Source organism: Lissotriton helveticus, chromosome 5_1, assembly GCF_964261635.1.
Source record: "Lissotriton helveticus chromosome 5_1, aLisHel1.1, whole genome shotgun sequence".
In the NCBI taxonomy this organism is placed as follows: domain Eukaryota; kingdom Metazoa; phylum Chordata; class Amphibia; order Caudata; family Salamandridae; genus Lissotriton; species Lissotriton helveticus.
Genome location: NC_136065.1, coordinates 431532797 through 431556317, shown reverse-complemented (window position 1 = coordinate 431556317; position 23521 = coordinate 431532797).

Here is a 23521-nt window from a genome sequence, read left to right as displayed (position 1 = left end):
GTTCTCTCAGGAAGAAGGTATCAATGAATGGAACATTGCATTTGCCTCAAGGTCTCCTAGCGAAGCTGAATGCAAATATGCTGTCATAGAGTGGGAGTTATTAGTATGTGTCTGGGCCGTAGAATACTACAGAATTTATGTACGGGGTAGCAAATTTACACTCAGGACTGATCATAAGCCATTAGTGCACATTCTGTCCACAGGAGGTGGATGAAATTGTACTGCCAGAATTGCCCGCTTAGTATCTAGACTTCAAGAGTATCATTTCAAGGTAGAATATGTACCTGGTAAAAAGAATGTGACTGACAATTGTTTATTGTGTTTACCATGCAACCATGATTTGATAAATATTGTCAAGTAATTTGATTTCATTTTGAGTATCAATTACATTATTCCCGTACAGTATCAAGACATTACAAAACAGTTATGGGGGGAAAGCCAATTGAAGGATGACAAGTGGAGTGATCTCAAGAAATTCCAAGGAAGAACGATGTAAGATCAGATATATTACCTTTTTTCAATGTTGCAGATAAATAAGTTATTGAAGGAAATGTCATACTTAAGGGGGAAAAATGAATCCCTCCCAAAGGTGTACAAGACGCTATTTTGGAATTATCCCACAAAACACACCCTGGTATTTCAGCCATGAAACGGCTCATCAGAAATAATTTTTGGTGGCCTGGCATGGACAAATTTTTAGACAGAGTAGACAGGGAATGTCAAGAATGTGTCTCCAGTGAAAAAAAATTGAAAGTTCACACACCACCACTTAAAGTTGTAAAATGGCCTGAAGAGCCGTGGGAGAAGTTGACATTTGATACATCAGGTCCCTTCCATATACTACCTGAAAGCTCCCGTTTTGCTCTGGTACTAATCGATTATCATTCAAAATGTCCTGAAGTTAAATTTGTCCCTAAGGCCACCACTCATGCTGTCATAAACTTTTTTAAAGAAGTTTTCACACAAGAAGGATGCCCCTCTATACTTGTTTTGGATAACGGGTTACAGTTGACCTCATCTGACATGGAAGTGTTTCTTAAAAATTGCGGCATCAAACAAAGGCTTACATCACTCTACGAGCCACATGAAAATGGACAGGTTGAGGGATTTAACTGTGTTCTAAAAGGTTATGTAATTGACTCTCTCAAGCAAGGGGGTAATTGGTTAGGTTCTCTTAGACAATGTCTTTGGGTATATCGCATCACCCCACATTCTACCACCAAAGTCAGTCCATTCCAACTACTCAAAGGAAGGGAAGCTGCTTCTAGTGTTAGTCCCTAGTGGTTTAGAGCGAAATTAAATCAATATCACAAGAGAGGAAATGTATATATGATACTGCCAAAATAGTAGAAAATAAACAAAACAAAATTAAGTTATGGTATGACAAAAAATGGAGAACAAAAGCACATGATATTAAAATAGGAGATTGGGTCGAAATCCTTAAACCTGGTTTAGTCAATAAAGGTACCAGTAGATATGGTAAAGCTATGCAAGTTAAAAAAGTATTTAGTAACAATGTGATTACTCAAGATGGTAAGGTATGGAACACAAGGAGAATTGCCAAATGTCCTGACGGTTGGATGCATGGATCAGAGAATTTGGATCGCCAAAATGGGAACCCTTCTAAGGGAAAGAACACTGAATTGATAGCTCATAGAATTAAAACTGATACTCGTGTAAGACGTGCTCCCAAGGACTTTATTTAATGTGTTGCATTGCCGCTTTGTTTTCTTTCTTGTCAAATGAGGGGGCCATATTTCGGTATGGGCACATTTTCCAGGTTAGAGCTGGGTGCACCTTTCAAAAGGTGCACCCAGCGCTAACCAGGAAAATGTGCCACATTATAGTGAATGCGCTACCCCCAGGGCAGTCGCGAACTTGTTCTGCCCTGGGGGCAGCGCATTCGGGTGAAAGATAGAGCGGCTGCTTTAAAGTCGCTCCATGTTTCACAGTGCAGGTGGAAACCTGCCCGAAATTTGAAGGGGGATTAGAGATCCCCTTGGCAGGTGGCTGAAGTGAGTGACTGCACATGCCTTCAAGGGGATGTCTAGGAGTTCATCGGCCCCCTTTCCCCCCTCCAGAGGGCTGCTATTAGGGGGCACACAGACATTGCGCCACCTTTTAGGTGGCGCACTGTCACTGCGCCTCCTGACAGCTCCTTTGCCTTTGTGCCCGCGTCTGTAATACAACATGGGTGCTTAGGCAAAGGGATTCCCTCATTTGCATGAAGCCATGCCCCCATGCAAATGATGGAACACCCTCTTCTGATAGCGCTGGTGCTTTATGTGCGCCAGAGCTATCGGTATTACTAAAGGGGACGCACAAGAATCTGCAGCCCCTTCTGTGATATTAAAGTGCTCTGGGGGCATGCAAAGTCGGCGCAAAACCCATTACACCTCTGGAACACTCCGGTAATACAGCACCTGGGGTTTTACGTAGGTGTGTGCAAAATTTGTGTAATGTTTTGTCCGTGTAATTAAAATTACAAGTCATTGTGTGAAATGCAAATTCTTCATTTCACACTATATTTTAGCAGGAAATGTATCCTTGCCTAAATTATTTGCAAAAGGATGCATGTAAACAAGAGCACCACAAACAACCGCAGCTGCTGTTACACCAAATCTCAAAATGCACACTTATAGCCCAAGATTTAGCTTTCTGCAAAGTTTGGTATAATTCCCTTCAGACATTTTAGCTGTGTTTGATTTTTAAAGGAATGGGGAAAAGAGTTTTAGGTTCCTACTCTTTTTCTTAGCCCCCGCTTGATGGATGATACCAAAACTTTCCAGGAAGAACTTGAGTAGGATGAGACTGTTTTTTTGGAAAGTTTTGTGAATATTGAACAAACAGCACCAACTTTATTAGCAAATCAAAAAATCTATTTCCTATGGAAAATTGGTCCTAACTCAACACACTGGTGTCCGCCAGTGGGTAATACATATATTGCTTTATATTCATATACAGCTATAGTTATATCTCTAAATATCTATTTACATCTCTCTATATATATTTGTGTATGTGTGTGTGTGTTAGTGTATGTATAATTTTATTTAAACATAGAGTTCCAAGTGGTGGTTAAGCTCTTTGTATGTCATGTGTTGCTTTGAGAGCCGACCTCACTGAGACAATAATGCATTGGTACAAGTGTTCTGTGCAGCACTCTTACTAATAGGATAAGCACTATTTCTGTTTGTAGCAAATTATTATTTTTTTTTGTTTTATTTAGCGCAAACTAGTACCGAAGGTATCAGAGCATTTACATGAGCATCAGTTGCATTACAACTTTGGAGTAAAATATTGGCCACCAACCTGAAGCTTTGAAATGGTGAGATGATTTTATTTGCGCATTTTATTAACATTCAGACAGATCTTCCAGTGTTGTGGGAGGTTGATCATCAGCAGCCTCCTCCATTAAAACTATTATAGCTGAGCATAAATTGCTGGGTGTATGGTGACATAGGAACCCAGACACCAAAGAAGGAACTGAGTCATACATAGTGCACAACATGTGGTCATGTTCATATTTTTGGCTAGTTACTCAGGGCATTTGCTTGTGAGCCAGAGAGGGGATGTACTTGACCCAAGCCCTTTCGGACCATTTGCTGAGCTCTATCAAATTAAAAATCCTTAGATTATCACCCAGGTTCAGACTTTGGCTCCTGAGACCCTAATTGTCAGGCTATTTTGTGGTGAATTGAAAAAAGAAATCATAGAATTTTTCCAGTTCACCATGGGCTAAATGTAGCATGTGAGTGTGGTTTGGGAGGCGTTTAAGGTGGTGATTGGTGGGAAATATATGCCAAAAAAGTGTGGGGTATTAAAATCATTGAAAGCACATAAAACAAGGGTTGGATGTGAAATCAGAAATTTTAAATAATCCCTCACATGCTATTTACAAACCTCTATATCGATCACCTATGGAATGAGATGTCTGAATATTCAAAGGAGGCTGATAGAGATTTGCTATTTTGTGGGAAATATTCAATGTCCTGTGCAGGGAGAGCACCCTGGCAAGTGGTTATTGGGAATTATAAAACACCAACAGCTATCAATAATATTACAGAAATCAGAGACCTTTCAGGTACACACAGCATGCTATGACCCAGATTCTGAATGGTTTATATACCGATTTCATAAACCTTCACTCCTCCGCTTTCATGCATCCCCTAGAGCATATCTCTGCCTTTCTGGAAGATACAACCCTGGCGTGGATAAGTGATGCCCATCAGCAATTCCATCTCTAGCGGTTTACGCTTGGTGTAAATTTTAATAAGTTATTAGAGGTCTCCCAACAGGCTGGGCTTCAAGTTCAATTGGGTTCCCAGACATCCTAGCACCCCACTGTTGCATTCTTATATTTTCCTTATTCCCTTCCCTAGCTCATGTTCTGTATTTTCCCAATGGCATGTGCCCTGTTTATGTTTGTATCAGATTCCACGTTCTTATGGAATATTTGCCACATTTCATTCCTCTTAGTGAAGGCCAGTTGCACCTGGACATCACCTTGCGTGGATGCTGTAGCTGTGCTGTAATAAAATCTTCTTGGAACCTACATTTGGAAGTTTGCATTTTTAATACTGGTGACGAGGGAGCCAGCAGCTCCACCTACTTTGCAGCACGGGAGTGGAGTGGCTGGTTGTTGAACCCAAAAATATTTTCTTTTACAGACTTGGAACATTTTCTATTTACTTCGCATCTGGATTTTGGCTGTTTTCCACATCACATGTGAGTAGTATTTTACTGAGATTCATTTCATCGCCTTCCGCCACCCGCATTGCCCTTTGTATTGTTGTTTGAGTCAATTTTTGAAATTTTTCCATATTTAACTGCATTTATTTAAATGTATACAAATCAACGTACCTGACGCTGAAACCCGCCACCGAACCTGGGCAGCTTGGAGTTCCTCCTGAGATCCTTCCATTCATCAGAGTCTTTATCATTCGTCATACGGAATCTTCTGCAAACACGCACTCACACGTCATAGGGTCAACCTGTGGTTGCAACATACATGGTGGCCATTTTGCCATTACCAAGGTAACCATTGCCGCTTTTCACCACCGATCAAATGCCGATCAGCCGCAGCGTTGCAAACTGAATATCAGCAAGATATTTATCAACCGCAACATCGCTGCTTATACGATTTGTTTCATGATATACTTTACAGTGACTTATTCTTTAAATCCAAGTAAGTGAACTTCATACATTTCATACTATATTATTTTATTCCACCTACAACATATATCAAGCATTCTTCACTAAATGTATTCGTTTTGTGGCTATATTTTGGTTTCCACTCAATATATGATCAAAATGCAATGTGATCCACCAGCGAAGTTGCTTCAAAACAAGGGAGATCCTCCCTTACCATGGACAAGGTGGAAGGAAGAATTTATTAATACTTGAAAGCAATAGATGGTGAGCGCATGGGCGCTGAAAGGAAGAAAAGCATTTTCCTCCACTCTCTTGGGTCAGTAGGACAAGCAGTTTTCAGAGCTTTGCCTCAAATTACCTCACGAACAAGGGAAGACGATGGTGATGGCATGAATGTGTATGTGGAAGCATTACCCAGAATGGAGAAAAGATTCAAACCAGTCACTAGCATTGCACATAATAGATTTAAGTTTTACACCTAATCTCAAAAGAGGATGAGTCATTTGATGACTTTGTAACGGCCTTACGTTCTTTAAGTATTCATTGTAACTTTGGCAATATCACAGATTATATGATCCATGATCAAATTATAGTACATGTAAGAACTAATAAAATTCAAGAGACACTATGGTTTATGGGTAATCCAGATTTAACTGAAGCCATTGCAACAGCTAAATCCATGGAAATGTCAGTAAAATGGATGGAAACTGTCAAACGGAGTACTGATAAAACCAGGACAAAAGAGGAAATATGCGTGATAAAACCTAAAAATGACTTCAATGGTGAAATTCCTCAAGCAAAACCATTTACCAGATACAATAATTACTTTTACAAAAGAAATGATAATTTCACTATGCGTAACCTGTGCTATAGATGTGGTAGTAAGTTCCATGTCGCTTCTTTTCAAGGATGTCCTGCTATTAACAGAGATTGTAAAATTTGTGGCAAAATGGGCCATTTCGGAAGCGTTTGTAGAGACAAACGAGACAACAATCAATCGAGGAGGGCAAAGTTTGGCACTTCCGAACTCAAAGACATCAAAGACATTCCTGATTATAACAAAGGCTATGTTGTATCCATTACGAATAACACGCAAGTTGAATAAGTACACATGTTCTCTCCTATAACTGTTTTTCAGATTTGTGATATAGATGTTGCACTCATGATAGATTCAGGTTCACCTTGGACAACCATTGCTGTACAATATTTTAAGGAAAAATTGAGCACTGTTTGTAATTATGAGGATTTACAACCATCTGACATTAATGCTGAAAGTTTTGAAGGTTCTAAAATAGATATTGAAGGTTTCCTTCAGGTACCACTACAATTTGAAGGGAGATGTTCTTACATAAAATTATACATTGCTGTAAAAGGTATAAATGTTCTTGGCTGGCGTGACCAATGGAGATTTGGGATAGTTTTAAATCCACACTCCCAAAAAACGGTTCTTTATGTTCTGAGCAAGATATGCATAGTATCGCTGTTGTAAATGATAACTCTGATATGGAAAAAGAAACAACACTAATCAGTATGTATGACAAAGTGTTTTGCGACAAGTTAGGGAATCTGAAAAATGTTGCACATAAGATTGTTTTAAAAAGCAATGGCACTCCAGTCAAACAAAGATTAAGAGGGGTACCTATTAATATTAGAGATGAATTGAAACAAATGCTTAAAGAGTTATCTGATGAAGGCATAATTGAAGCTATAGAGTCCTCCGACTGGGTTTCACCCATCGTATTATTTCGCAAACCAGATCAAAAACTCTGCATGTGTGTTGACTTGAGAGCACTAAATTCCAACATTGTGATTGACTGTCAGCCATTACCGAATATAAATGAAGTAGTTTCCATGCTAGAAGGAGCACAGGTATTTTCCACCCTAGATCTTAGGACTGCATACCATCAAATAGAGCTAACTGAAGAATCAAACAAATATACTGCCTTTATTACTCCACAAGGTCTGTTTCAATACACCAGGATACACTTTGGACTGGCGTCAGCGGCGTTGGTTTTTCAGAGGATAATGTTTCAAATATTTATGGATGTGGATACATACGTGAAATGTTTCCAAGATGACATTTTGGTTTTCTCGAAAAATATCACTGAACAAGAAGCTCATTTGAATGATGTATGTAAAAGACTGAATTGTGGTGGCCTCACCCTCAAAGCACCCAAGTGTAAACTTTTTTTACATTCTGTTGAATATTTAGGACATACCCTATCGGGAGAAGGTGTTTTTCCCAAAAAATCTAATGTTGATGCCATCCAAAATGACCCATCACCTATAAACAAAGAACAACTATTGTTGTTCTCAGGAATGTGTGAATATTATAGTAAGTTTGTGGAAAATGGTGCTACCAAATGGAGCCATTAAGGAAATTGCTCAGACAGAATGTCATGTATGAATGGAATGAAGAACAACAAAAAGCTTTTTAGAAAGGGACATCATCAATGCTCCCATCTTGAGGCCGTTCCGTATGAGAAAGGAATGCATAATATGTGTGGATGCAAGTATGTATGATCTCAGGAGTGTGTTCTCTCAGGAAGAAGGTATCAATGAATGGAACATTGCATTTGCCTCAAGGTCTCCTAGCGAAGCTGAATGCAAATATGCTGTCATAGAGTGGGAGTTATTAGTATGTGTCTGGGCCGTAGAATACTACAGAATTTATGTACGGGGTAGCAAATTTACACTCAGGACTGATCATAAGCCATTAGTGCACATTCTGTCCACAGGAGGTGGATGAAATTGTACTGCCAGAATTGCCCGCTTAGTATCTAGACTTCAAGAGTATCATTTCAAGGTAGAATATGTACCTGGTAAAAAGAATGTGACTGACAATTGTTTATTGTGTTTACCATGCAACCATGATTTGATAAATATTGTCAAGTAATTTGATTTCATTTTGAGTATCAATTACATTATTCCCGTACAGTATCAAGACATTACAAAACAGTTATGGGGGGAAAGCCAATTGAAGGATGACAAGTGGAGTGATCTCAAGAAATTCCAAGGAAGAACGATGTAAGATCAGATATATTACCTTTTTTCAATGTTGCAGATAAATAAGTTATTGAAGGAAATGTCATACTTAAGGGGGAAAAATGAATCCCTCCCAAAGGTGTACAAGACGCTATTTTGGAATTATCCCACAAAACACACCCTGGTATTTCAGCCATGAAACGGCTCATCAGAAATAATTTTTGGTGGCCTGGCATGGACAAATTTTTAGACAGAGTAGACAGGGAATGTCAAGAATGTGTCTCCAGTGAAAAAAAATTGAAAGTTCACACACCACCACTTAAAGTTGTAAAATGGCCTGAAGAGCCGTGGGAGAAGTTGACATTTGATACATCAGGTCCCTTCCATATACTACCTGAAAGCTCCCGTTTTGCTCTGGTACTAATCGATTATCATTCAAAATGTCCTGAAGTTAAATTTGTCCCTAAGGCCACCACTCATGCTGTCATAAACTTTTTTAAAGAAGTTTTCACACAAGAAGGATGCCCCTCTATACTTGTTTTGGATAACGGGTTACAGTTGACCTCATCTGACATGGAAGTGTTTCTTAAAAATTGCGGCATCAAACAAAGGCTTACATCACTCTACGAGCCACATGAAAATGGACAGGTTGAGGGATTTAACTGTGTTCTAAAAGGTTATGTAATTGACTCTCTCAAGCAAGGGGGTAATTGGTTAGGTTCTCTTAGACAATGTCTTTGGGTATATCGCATCACCCCACATTCTACCACCAAAGTCAGTCCATTCCAACTACTCAAAGGAAGGGAAGCTGCTTCTAGTGTTAGTCCCTAGTGGTTTAGAGCGAAATTAAATCAATATCACAAGAGAGGAAATGTATATATGATACTGCCAAAATAGTAGAAAATAAACAAAACAAAATTAAGTTATGGTATGACAAAAAATGGAGAACAAAAGCACATGATATTAAAATAGGAGATTGGGTCGAAATCCTTAAACCTGGTTTAGTCAATAAAGGTACCAGTAGATATGGTAAAGCTATGCAAGTTAAAAAAGTATTTAGTAACAATGTGATTACTCAAGATGGTAAGGTATGGAACACAAGGAGAATTGCCAAATGTCCTGACGGTTGGATGCATGGATCAGAGAATTTGGATCGCCAAAATGGGAACCCTTCTAAGGGAAAGAACACTGAATTGATAGCTCATAGAATTAAAACTGATACTCGTGTAAGACGTGCTCCCAAGGACTTTATTTAATGTGTTGCATTGCCGCTTTGTTTTCTTTCTTGTCAAATGAGGGGGATGTTTTGCATTTTTTTTTTCCTTATTCCCTTCCCTAGCTCATGTTCTTTACTTTCCCACTGGCATGTGCCCTGTTTATGTTTGTACCAGGTTCCACGTTCTTATGGAATGCTTGCCACGTTTCATTCCTCTTAGTGAAGGCCAGTTACACCTGGACATCACCTTGAGTGGACGCTGTAGTCGTGCTGTAACAAACTCTACTTGGAACCTACATTTGGAAGTTTGCATTTTTAATACCCACCTTTTGGGTGACTTCAAGGAGGCCAAAGAGCAACAACTCTCCCCCTAATGCCACAAGACGCCATCCAGCTAGCCCTACTTATACCTAGTAAACATCCTAATAATTGTGAGTCCCACTGACCACTTCTCTATAAAATTGTGATACCAAAATCTTTGCAAAAATCATCATCATTCGCCGATTTCCCCTTCTCCCTGAAGGTCAACCAACACATAACTTATGCGCTCTGTTTGCCTTCATTTTTGGTCTAGAATCTATTTTGGATACTACAGCTATCATTTTAATGTTTCAAAGGTTTTTGATTTCCTGGGATGTAGGTATCTATTTACTATTTTGGGTAGACTTGGTATGCCTACCAGATTTATAGCATGGATCAGGTTACATACAGTATAATACCCCCATGGCCCATAACAAAATTAGCATTGGTACCAACCCCATCTACCGGTGTACAGGCTAAGGATGCCCCCCAAGGCCTATCCTTATTGTGATAACCTTTATACCCTTAGTCGAAAAGCTCTGACAGCACTTTTCTAGTAATATCATCAGATACACTAGTCATCATCTTCCAATTTCTCTTTATGCATGACATGACTCTATATTTAAGGAACCCAGTGGAATGCTTTAGTCCCATAATAAGGGAATTCATACGATTCAGGGCCCTGATGGAAGCAAATATTAATTGGCGCAAATCTCAAATCTTCCCCTCACTGTCAAAACTATTAGATTCATACCAGACCTTCCACTGATATGGGGTGAGGGCTCACTTAAAATACCGGGGGCCATATTTCGGTATGGGCACATTTTCCAGGTTAGAGCTGGGTGCACCTTTCAAAAGGTGCACCCAGCGCTAACCAGGAAAATGTGCCACATTATAGTGAATGCGCTACCCCCAGGGCAGTCGCGAACTTGTTCTGCCCTGGGGGCAGCGCATTCGGGTGAAAGATAGAGCGGCTGCTTTAAAGTCGCTCCATGTTTCACAGTGCAGGTGGAAACCTGCCCGAAATTTGAAGGGGGATTAGAGATCCCCTTGGCAGGTGGCTGAAGTGAGTGACTGCACATGCCTTCAAGGGGATGTCTAGGAGTTCATCGGCCCCCTTTCCCCCCTCCAGAGGGCTGCTATTAGGGGGCACACAGACATTGCGCCACCTTTTAGGTGGCGCACTGTCACTGCGCCTCCTGACAGCTCCTTTGCCTTTGTGCCCGCGTCTGTAATACAACATGGGTGCTTAGGCAAAGGGATTCCCTCATTTGCATGAAGCCATGCCCCCATGCAAATGATGGAACACCCTCTTCTGATAGCGCTGGTGCTTTATGTGCGCCAGAGCTATCGGTATTACTAAAGGGGACGCACAAGAATCTGCAGCCCCTTCTGTGATATTAAAGTGCTCTGGGGGCATGCAAAGTCGGCGCAAAACCCATTACACCTCTGGAACACTCCGGTAATACAGCACCTGGGGTTTTACGTAGGTGTGTGCAAAATTTGTGTAATGTTTTGTCCGTGTAATTAAAATTACAAGTCATTGTGTGAAATGCAAATTCTTCATTTCACACTATATTTTAGCAGGAAATGTATCCTTGCCTAAATTATTTGCAAAAGGATGCATGTAAACAAGAGCACCACAAACAACCGCAGCTGCTGTTACACCAAATCTCAAAATGCACACTTATAGCCCAAGATATAGCTTTCTGCAAAGTTTGGTATAATTCCCTTCAGACATTTTAGCTGTGTTTGATTTTTAAAGGAATGGGGAAAAGAGTTTTAGGTTCCTACTCTTTTTCTTAGCCCCCGCTTGATGGATGATACCAAAACTTTCCAGGAAGAACTTGAGTAGGATGAGACTGTTTTTTTGGAAAGTTTTGTGAATATTGAACAAACAGCACCAACTTTATTAGCAAATCAAAAAATCTATTTCCTATGGAAAATTGGTCCTAACTCAACGCACTGGTGTCCGCCAGTGGGTAATACATATATTGCTTTATATTCATATACAGCTATAGTTATATCTCTAAATATCTATTTACATCTCTCTATATATATTTGTGTATGTGTGTGTGTGTTAGTGTATGTATAATTTTATTTAAACATAGAGTTCCAAGTGGTGGTTAAGCTCTTTGTATGTCATGTGTTGCTTTGAGAGCCGACCTCACTGAGACAATAATGCATTGGTACAAGTGTTCTGTGCAGCACTCTTACTAATAGGATAAGCACTATTTCTGTTTGTAGCAAATTATTATTTTTTTTTGTTTTATTTAGCGCAAACTAGTACCGAAGGTATCAGAGCATTTACATGAGCATCAGTTGCATTACAGACGGACATATTCCGTTTTTTTCATTTATTTTTTTGTTAGGCACTTTGTTAGGCACGGGGAGATTAAGTGATTTGCCCAGAATCACAGGATTTTGAGAGTCCCTGCCAAGACTCGAACCAGTTCCACAGCTTCGAGGTCCACTGCTCTAGCCGTTAGGCCACATCCTCTCCCCAAATTGGGTATGCGTTTACAGATTCAAATTGTGTCTTTTCATGTGTTGTACAAGTTGGCAATTCAACAAAATATAGAAAGGCCTTAAAATCAATGGTCCTGATATGCAGGTACCCCCATTTACATTTCTCCATCCTCCCTCCAATTTATTTACACTTTCTAGTATTTTAAACTGAAATCTCTGCCAGTACCCCATATTCAAGGCTAAAATGTGTGCCAACTGACCTCAACTATGCGATGATTGTTGTAGCCCAGACTTTAGGTAATATAACATTTTCGGAGCTGAATAGAAGTTTCCTATTCAGTATCCATGCTCGTTTTTTTAGGATATTCCACAAGGCATTTCAGAGTTACTCTTTACTGAGATAATTGTGCCATTGATTATTTGCTCTACTGAGAAATAATAAAAGTGCGAGAAATTAATTTCATTTAGTTTGGAATAAAAATGTCTGGTTGTTGATATTTTATTGGTGAAACTTAGGGGCATATTATCAAGGGGGTTTATCTCCGCTTTTTTGGCTTTAAAAGCCAAGAAAGCGGAGATAAAATTATCTCCCTATTACCTAGCTGTCGCTAACACCAGTTAGCGACAGCTAGTAGGAGATAGCGACCATCTTGGGCCCCACTTTGCATGTCAGTGATATTTATCTCCAAAAGCTAACACCTGCCCTGAGTAGTTCTTAGCCATGTTATCCAATGGGAGGTGGATAACATGGCTAAGAGCATTAGCTCGGTAATGCATGAATATCGCTGACTTTTCAGCGATATTCACGCATTGCGGACGTTTTTTAGCGCATTTGCGATAAACCTTGGTAATACCAAGGTTTATCTGCGATAAAAATCACCGCAGCTCAGCTGTAAATTTTTGTCTCTAACCAAGCAATAGCGATAATTATCGCTATTGCTTGGTAATATGCCCCTAAGTAAACCAGAATAAAAGCAAAAATCTAAAGATCCTCTTGTCCACTTTTTAAAATTTTTTTTATTGTTTTTAGCTCGTCTTCACAAATGAGTCTCTTTCCTCTCTGTTTCTTCCCGACATCGCGCAGCTTATTTTGAATTGTGCTTGGTATTTGTACACGGAAATCACATATTTTTTTACCAGGGGCAGAGAGAGAAATCAGGGGTGAACCATTTTACTGTTCCTTCTTCTACTGCCTCCCCACGACCTCTGAGTTTACAATCTGATCCTCACAGCGTGTGGATCAATGCAGTCCATCATCTGTCCGCCTCCACCAATGTGTCTGTTCTGATATGGCACAAGCTTCTTTCCGGTTTTTCAAGTTTTTGTCCAGCAGAGGAAAATGAATACTCTCAAAAATATTGGGGCATATTACCAACCAATAGAGATAATTTTTGTCTCTAACATGTTTAGAGACAAACATTATCGCCGCAAATCGGCGATTTTTATCGCAGATAAACCTTGCGATAAAAAACGGCCGCAATGCATGAATATCGCTGAAAAGTCCGCGATATTCATGCATTATCGAGCAAATGCTCTTAGCCATGTTATCCACCTCCCATTGGTTAACATGGCTAAGAACTGCTCAGGGCAGGTGTTAGCTTTTGGAGATATTTGCGCTTAGCGCAAATATCTCCAAAAGTTGGTAATAGGAGATAGCGATGTTAGCGACTGTTTCCTGTCGCTAACATCTTGGCACGCCCACTTTGCATGTCATTAGTGATAAATATCACTGACATGCAAAGCGGGGCCCAAGATGGTCGCTATCTCCTATTAGCTGTCGCTAACTGGTGTTAGCGACAGCTTGGTAATAGGGAGATAATTTTATCTCCGCTTTCTTTGCTTTTAAAGCCAAAAAAGCGGAGATAAACCCCCTTGATAATATGCCCCATTGTTGTTTTGCAGCTAGCATGTAGCTTATCAGCCGCCATAATCAGGCAGATATGCCTCTAACATAATTTACTAAATCAGAACTGTTCAGAAGAGATGCTTGTAGAAAATAGTAAAACGTCTCAAAATACCCACAAAAGTGTCTTTAGAAACTCGGTAATAAGCGATGCATAGTAGCCTTTTAAACAATCTATAAAATAGCAACTTTTCCAAATGGGCCTGACATCAAGCGGTATGAATGAGAATATTCTAAACATAACATTGCTAATCAATTATGCACAAAAGTTATAATGTAATCTATCACTTTAAAATATATGCAATGAAAGTTAAGATGAAGCCCATTAGCAAAAGCTCATATTCCACTCTGATTTATATGTTTAGAACATTGCCAGTAGGAAGGTTTTGAAAATGTAATTGGCAGGCATTAAAACCTGCAGGTTGTCTATTGCTGCAGTATTGCATTATAGGATTTTTATAGCTGGTTTTGTGGGTTCCCACGTTCCAATCCTGTGCTCACACTTATTTGTAAGCATGCATTAGATTTTCTAAGTCTGCACCTGGGACAAAGTATTTAATGGTTAATTACTAAGGGGTTTAACATACCAGCCATATACAATTGGGGTCTGCATCATAATAAGCTTCTGGATGTTCCACAAAGCTAATTAATCTATATAAGCACAAAGTAGACGGAAAATAATTTGTTTTAGTCCATCAATACTCGAGAGCGTTATCTGCTCCCTGTGAGTCCCGATGTATTCTGGACTTCTACCAGTCAAGGTAATATACATACACAGTACTAGCACTGTCCGAGGTGCTGATTTCAAATTTAGTAGGGCGGATATTCTGTAAAGTGGGTGGGCTGACAGCATGACGACGATGGACCCTTCTCGGGCCCCGTTGCCAATATACTCCTCCGACAGCCCAACAACGTACAGGCTTCAGAAGGAAGACATCTGACCATCCACCCAATTTAGAGTGGACAGCTCGATGTTTTTGTTGTTGTCCGTCACTGCCAAGTAAAATCTGGTGGTACCTGGCTTCGAGGGACAGTAAAATAAAGAAATGATTCACATACAATGGGAGAAAAATCTAATGGTGTGGGGGGCATTAGTTTTACTCTTTCCAAATAAAACTTCCACGTTTGGAGTTTGTTTTGAAAGAAATAAAACTACAAAAAAGTTTGATAGAGCTGTCTGTCAAAGTTTTACAACATTGATAGGAACCGACATGGCATCAGTTCATGCCAATGTTCAGTGGTGTCCTCCAACTGGAAAACATCTCTAAATCTGTGGGACGTAAGGTCGGTCAGGGCACTGTGTAGTAATTTACTCCATCACCCTAATGGACATCCATAAGGTTTGTGGGTCCCATTGAATTATGGACTACTGCAAGCACTGAAAAACCTTTGCCTCTATCTGCAATGCCAACTTTCAATCCCAGAGAGGGATCGCTGTGCATTTTTATTCTCCTTGACTTAACTGATACGTATAATACAATTGTGATGGTCGTTTCGCTAGAAAACATAGTCCTCAGATGAGGTAAAACACACCATGTCCTATTATTCATGTCCTATCTTACCAACAGAAAACAAGCAGGGAAACTGGACACCTTCATCTCATGGTGCACCCATGTAACTTGCAGTGCACTTTAGGGGTCAAACGCCTACGCTCCTCTTATATTTATATTTATTCTCTTTCATACGAATCCCTCCAAATCCATGAATGTGGAAGAACTAAGTGGTAATGAGATGGAAGTAGGGCTAATACTAAAATCTTCCTTCCCCTTCTCCACTTCCCTTTACGGTTAAAAAGCACCTCTACTAAAGGAGTCAAAAGCCCTGCATCACCCGGATTATGACCTCAGTGTGAACATGCAGTGATGCAACATCCTTTGAATTGGCTAATTCACTCTATATTGCTTCCCAGACATTTTGCTTGAGGTCCACGTAACTCTTGTTGGTAATGTATGAAATAGCATAAGTGGACTATGCCAATTCCTTATGAGCCATCATCCTTTCTAATTCGTTTGGAGAAATACGCTACAACCAATGTACCTTCAGGTACCTATTGGAAGCCTCCTAGTAGTTCCAACGTGAGGCGGGAGCACTACTATTCTTTGCATTGCCTCACTTGGACTGCCATCTTTTAACTGAGCGAAAAATTCTCTCTCAAATTTCCAGGCAGAAGTTTCTACTCAACTGGCAAACACATGCTTTCCACCCATCAAACAAATTTGTATATGCAGTGACTCACTCTTTGCAATCCAGACGTTAATCCTGTGAATCAGGTTCCAATATAAATATGAGTTCTCGCCATAAACTTATCCTATAGAAAAAGCCCTGAAGATGGGGTCTGACCTGCCCTGCCCCGGGTCAGGGTCCGAGCTGAGCCCGGAGGCGCAGCTGTGAACATGAGTTAGAAGCCTCATCCTCAGCTCAACTGCGATGACCCCGGCACCCGTGACCACCCTTCGCAGGGCCGCCTTAGCCCTCACTTCTTTTTCCAATTTAATTCCTGATTCTACTGCGAAGAGCTTGTTCTCGGACAACAAGCATGCCCTGCCCGCTGGGGTCTGTATGTACAGCTCACCACAAGCCGGCCAGCTGTACACGTTCAACAACAGCGGCTTTCCCGGCCCCGGGCCGCTCTGAAGCGGAGCCCGGGCTCCTCCCACCCCCGGGGGCCAGAGCAGCGCCAGTGGCTCATCTCCACACCAGGGATTTATGGGTATCCCGAACCTGCAGGATCACCATGCAGCCCCCACCGAGAAAGGTGAACCCTGGTCGCGCTCCCCGGCTGCCCCACGTCTGCAGCAGCCCCGCAATTCTGGGCCAGCTGCGTGGGCCCGTGCGGAGTGGCCCTTGGGACACACACACCCCTCCCCAAAACAAAGCACCGGGCCGTGAAAACACCAGTTCCAGGCAGCAGCCCTGCAGCCACAGTCGAATGAAAGAAACCACGCCACGGACTCTCATGGACCTATTTACTTTTTCTTTTGTCCTGGCCGCCATTTTGCTGCTGTTCTTGGCCGCTTTTCTCTGGACCCTGGACCGCCATCTTGTCCATTCCCTCGTCCTTTATCCTTTTCCCTCGTTTACCCCTTGATGATCCTCAAATGTTTCTTCCCTTTTCTGATTTGCCTTTTCTCCATACTCTTATATCCCTCCCACCCTCCCTTGGTGCTGTAACTGCGCCCCCCCCACACCCCACTTAATGGAACTCTACTCTTCTGTTTTTTTGGGGTCTTGACCTGAGAAAATCTACTATGTGTATATTTGTATATAGAGATAACTATAATCACTAGTATATGCAGTAGACCGTTGTACCCTCCACCATTCCTATGTGACTCTTAGAGTAAATCCATTTGTATCTCTTCCTTGAGTGACTTTACTATTTGTACCTTTGCAATTTTTCTTTCTGTTTGTATTTCTTCCTTGTGTGACTTTACATCTTGTACATTTGCAATTCTTTTCTATTTGTATCTTTTATGTAAAGCATGTAATCCTAAATCCTTATGTTTTGCAACTGGTTCTTATGTAAATCGCTCTGACACCTTCCGGTAAAGTTCGCGCTATATAAAATCGCATTAAATAAATCAATTAAAAAAAAATCTTGTAAGCAACCACAATCAGCTCACACATGCAATCACTGCCTCTGCTGCAAGTATGGCCACTCAGAGCAGCAGCAGGCATTAGGAGTCATTAACACCTGGTGCAAATCCAGAGTGGTGGAGTGTAAAATGGGTCTGTCTAGGTCTGAGGCTTCAGTTAGGATCTGAGTCATCCTGTGCTCACCGTCTCTCTCTTTATCAATTTCTTGTTCCATCAATTTTACTACTTTGTTCTGTTGATCTTCCCAATTCAATTTTCTAATCTTTCAGGTTTTCACCTGATATTTCTCTGCATTTTTGTTGCCCTCTTTTATTCATGTTATATACCTCCTTATTCACAGTTATCACCTTCCTGTTAACACCACCCATTGATCTTTCTCTTGCTCATTTGGTTGCAGTCTCTCTTCCTGTGAATCCTTCCTGTGTCATTTGCTCTCAGGCTGTTGCATGGGTTTTTTCTTTCCTGTTTTCTTCTCACATGTGAGAGGGATGTTAGAGAGATGGAAAATCCGACTTTTAACATTTTGGTAGCCTGCTGCATTAAATCAGATGCTGATGATAGGGTAGGGTGGAACAAGGGAGTGTAAAATTCCATCAAATTGCCCCCCCCTTCAGTCGCCAGCAGCCTTGGACTTGCTCTTGAAAGGACTAGTTGTGGGACAAGGAATTGGCACTAAAGAAGACAAATATGGCTCTTGAATCCCTGTTCAGTTTATTTTCTGATCTTCTCTCTGACCCTCGGGGTTGCACGTAAATATCTAGTGCTTGCATAGGAAAGAGTGCTACCCATGCAGTATCTCAAATGATGCCATGCTACCAATCTCCTTATATAGTGAGTGAAGATTTCATGATCTTAAATAGTAAGTGAGAATAGAAGAAGAGAAATATCAGCCATTATAAATTGGGAGTGTCCTAGCATCCTGATATATTTCCTGATCCATTTGGCTCACATCAAACCTGGTCTGGAAAATTGCATATGGAACACCGTGTTGACCGAAAATGTAGGACTTTTTTTTAATGGACTGGACATGTCGGCTTACCACAGGTATCCAGTGCAGGCTCTGCTTCCCAATGCTCACATGATGTTTGCAATATAAACCCAAAGCACAGAGTCACATTGCAGAGGCACTAAGCTATCGCATTCAGCTGCCTTGCAGACCCTTCCAATCACCCTATAATCAAGCAATGCCTTTTGAAGGATGTGCATACTATGAGTGCATTTTTTTTAATGCAAATTGCAATAAGTTCCCTGGAAATCTTGCAAAATGGCAGGCCTAAAAGTGGAAGCAAGGACAGGCTCCTCAAACCAAACCTTTTGCAAGATCACTATTTCCTAATGTGCAGCAGTCTGCCCTGCCTCACCCAGGTCTCCAAAGTCATAAGGGAGCACTGGGATAGTTTATGAGGATGACCTGGCCTCTATCCACTCCCAGCAGAAGCAAGGGAGGTGGTGGAATGAGTGTGGTGTCCAGGCCGGACTGGCAACAGAAACCGGCCCTGGCACACTGCTCAGCATGCCCCCTCTGAGGTGACGGGGATTGCAGTCGAGAAGTTTGCGAGGGCCGGTTTCGGCCAATTTCATTACTGGGGGCTGATATTGCTGACCCGGTAACAAAATGGCCCCCCAGGGGCCCAAAACCGGCCCCCACCCTATCGGCCCACCGGGGAAACACCAGGTGCCCGCTATGGCCAGTCTGGCCCTGTGTGGTGACCTCGCTTGTGCTGCCGTCAGGATATTTACTGTCTGGCATAGGTCTGTATTGCCATCATGAGAACAATGCTGGAAGGGTTTACATAACAGGAACAGCTGTTGTCTTTAATGCCTGGCATTGATAAGTTACTCAGGATTCATGTTGACTTGAATTTTTAACTAAGCGGGCCACTCAGGTAAATTTCTCTCGTGTTAAATGCACATATTTATTTATTTTTCACCGGTTTAGTGCCATGGCGAATGAGGCAACTATGCATACAGTATAAACATCCTATTCCTGCCCTGAACACTCCCTCCTGTTCTTTAAGCCCTTGGTCATTTTGGATTCGGAGTCTGAGAGAAAGCTTCACTTGTCCTTTGCCTACAATCAGTGGCAGCTGGAGAGAGGGCTGCATGCCTCCCTTCCCATTTACAATATGGTATTGCCCAGGCAGGGAGGCTGCACACCCCCAATAAATGTTGTGGTAGGTCCCAGGAGATAGGCTCTCTGGGGCCAAATACAGCCTGTGGAGAGAGGGAGCCCAAGTACCCCTTCTCTTAAAAAAAATGAGGTGTTCCCAGTGTTAGGGTTCCCCAGGTGCAAAATCGACCCAAAGAGCGGGTCTGCATAGCTCCCTCCTGGTTTGGCTGCATTTTTGGGTAGGACACAGGGCCTGGCCGCTGCCCAGGCCCTGCAGCCTACCCCCAGCCACCTAAGGCCAAAGGCCATGTGCTTCACGGGGTTGACTGCTTGCTGAGGGTTGGCCACAGGGCCTGGCTGCTGGGTGTTTGCTGGGCACCATAAATACAGGTCTGGGGAGATAACAGTTCAGGTAGAGGGGCTGCCCTTTAATTTAGGCAGTGGCCCTGAGGTCTCCAGGGCCTAATAAGGCTTGGGTAGGAGGCCACACAGCCCTTCTCCCCTTTAATTTAAAAAAAAGTGTTCTGGGAGTTGGGGTCCCCAGGGCCTAATAAGGCACGGGGAGGTGGGCCAAGTGGCCATTCTACTGTTTCATAATAACGGCCCTGGAGGATGGGGGTCCCCAGGGCCTAATAAGGCTAGAGGAGGGGTGTCACATGGCCCCCTCCCCTTTAATAGGATAAATGGCCTTGGGGGATTGGGCCTCCACGGCCTACAGAGACTCAGGGAGGGGACCATGCATCCATCCCCTTTTTGTAAGATTTAGCTCCTAGAGTGGGCTCCCTGAGGCCTCTAATGGATTGGGTAGGGGGCTCATCAATCCTCCCTCTCTTTTAAACATAAAGGCACTGGAGGATAGGGTCCCCAAAGCCTAATAAGGCTCTGGGAGGTGGGCCACTTGGCTTCCTCCCCTTAAAAATACTTAGGACCCCGGGGGTTAGGTTTCCAAGGGATTAATAAGGCTCCGGAGGAAAAGGCCCTGGGGATGGGGGTCTCAGGGGCCTAACATTGCTTGGCAAGGGGCCCCTTACCCTGTCACCTTCAAAAATGTAAAGGCCAGGAGGGGGCCTTTTGTCCCCCCCTACCCTTTAGAATAAAAAGACAATGGGGGATGGAGTCCCCAAGTGCCCCCTTCCTTTTTATTTAAAAAAAAAAAGGCCCGGACGTTGGGGTCGGCAGGGATTAATGAGTATTAGAGAGGAGGGCGACTAGGCATCCTCACCTTTAAATAAAAAACTCTTAGAGGATGCGGTCCCCACGGCCTAATAAGCCTCGGAGAGGCGGGCCATGTGGCCCCTCTCCCCTTTAAACAACAAGGTCCTTTGGCAAACACCCCCAGATGAACTTGTTTTTAACTAGAACAAAGGTTAAAGTAGAGTTATAGTTTGATAAAAAGATGTTTGTTGGTTAAAAATAAATCCTTAGACATTCACTGAAAAGCGTTATATTTAGGTTAAAATGTCAGAGACATCATTAACATTTTGAATAAGCCTGAGCGGTGAGCTTAGCTCCGCTCCGCGGAGGAACGCAGAACTCCTGAATTCCACTATTCATGTGTGAAGCAGAGATTTATTCCATTCGCACGCTCAAGTTTTCTTTTGGCTCTCAACTGCAAGAGCCAAGACTCTTGGGCTGATTGCAAGCACGCGCTAGACTTTTCACACCACTAGCGATCTCCAGCACGGCTTCTGGCTGTGGTGGCACCAATCTAGCATCCTTAGTGGATATCCCGATCGCAAATGGAGTGGTAGAACAACTTTTCTGCTTGAGCATGCAGCTGAGAGGCATTTGGGGTGGATTGTCTTCTCAAAATGGCCGTTGAAGTTGTTTTTTGTGCGCAAGAAGCCATTTTATAAAACTTTTTTTTCCACACCAGAAGTAAGTGCCCCAGAGACTCCAACTTCCTGTCCAGCAGGCTCCTCTCAGTGCTTTGTCCCTCTCCTGGTCATTTTCATTGGGATTTGGAGCTGGAAAGATCACTCTCCTTGTCTGCTGCATATATACTGTTGGATTTAAGGACTTTGTTTTTGACATATCACAAATAAGTTGAAAAACGGGTGTATAAGGGTGTTGTTTGTTTGATTACAGTCATGCACCTGGATTTATTTGTACTTTTATTCGATTTAAACAATTTACTGTGGTGGGGGGCCTGCAGTTTTAGTAGGAGTCTAGTTAATCTTTTGCATTTAATATTTCTTCTTTTGGGAAGGAAAAATATTGCACAGTTTACTGTTTTTTCTCCCAGTTTTTTAAATAAATTTGCAATATTGATTTAATTCACTTTGTGGCCTAGTCTGCCATGGGCTTTCTAGCAAGTAGGCCCTCTCCTATTCATGGGTGCACGAAACAACAGTTTATGTGGTGTCTGTTGATTTTGAAATATCATTCAGGCCATTGATGACATTGGGATGAAAATATAAAATGTGTTTTTTTTGTTAAAGTATTTCACCTTTTTTCCCCTGCATACAGTGTATAGGTGAGGTAATGGCTTTGGAGGATGCTTGTTGTGAACATTTTTAGCCCTGTTAATTTTCATTTTTGGCATTGCTGAATTAATGCTGTGTTCTCTGTGTTACCATGCCTCTTTTGTCTGACCAGTGTGTGTGTATGTGTGTTTGCCATAGGCCACCATTTGCCTTTGTTGCTCATTATTCCCTGTGGCCAGGGTTCATTTTGTATAGTCAGTATCCACCCTAGGCCTGCATGTGTTCCTTGTTTTCCAGTCCTCCTGCTTCCTGATGTGGCCATGTGACTGGCAGCCATTTTATGTAGCCAGCCAGTGTGCTTTTGCCACAGGCCTGCACGCCTTCTCTGTTTGTGACCATGCCTCCTTGCTTTTTTGTTGTTGTTCCAACCATGTGACGGGCGGCCATTTTCTGTAGCCAGCCCGTTTGCTGTCCTCGTAGGCCTGCATGTTTCATTCGTTTGTGGCCATGCCTTCTTGCTGGTTGTTATGACCATGTGGCTGGTGGCCATTTTGTGCACACTATAGTAAAGGGACAGACAAAATCTTTCCTCTTCACAACGCACAGCTATGGTCCCTAAGGTTTCTGCTAATAAATTTAGCCCAATTACTGACATGAAACACACATAATAAGACTTTTATCCAAAGTATAAAAAACTAAATTATTCTTGTTCAGTATATATTTATAACATCAATTAGTGATCAATTGGTACATAAACACTTTTGTACATCAAAGAATAAATTGTTACAAATTGTACAATCGGAAGGTTCTACCCCTGACGTGAAAAACTAGCATGATAATTTAATACATGGCTGCCCCAATGCGTTTCGGGTCAGAATAACTCTTCTTCAGGGGAAATAAGTTTGTGTACATCTTTATACTTGACAAACATTTCAATTATTCAAGCAGCCTCCTACCAGAACAAAAACAAAATAAGAAAAAAGTATCATAAGTCATCTGCCAGGACAAAAATCTGTTTAATCTTCAACAAAGGCAAATGGCTGTGTCGCATACGATCGCTGCCACCAATTTTCTCCGACGTGAAATTGATTAGATGCTTGTTCACGTGTCTGTTACTGAATAAACCATAATCCCAAGGGACGCGCCAGCGTGTTCATGAAAACAGTGTGCATCAGTCTCACAACTATACCGCATGCTCATGGCATATGTGATTTGGGAAGTAGCTAACATGTGCAACCCTGTGTACCAACATCCTAATAGGTACCTGTTCTAGTTCTAATTGAACCACATTACTGGCGTGTAGCGCGAAGCGCCTGAGCTTTACAACTCTGTAAAGAAACATATGTGTGTGCGACACTGCAACCTAA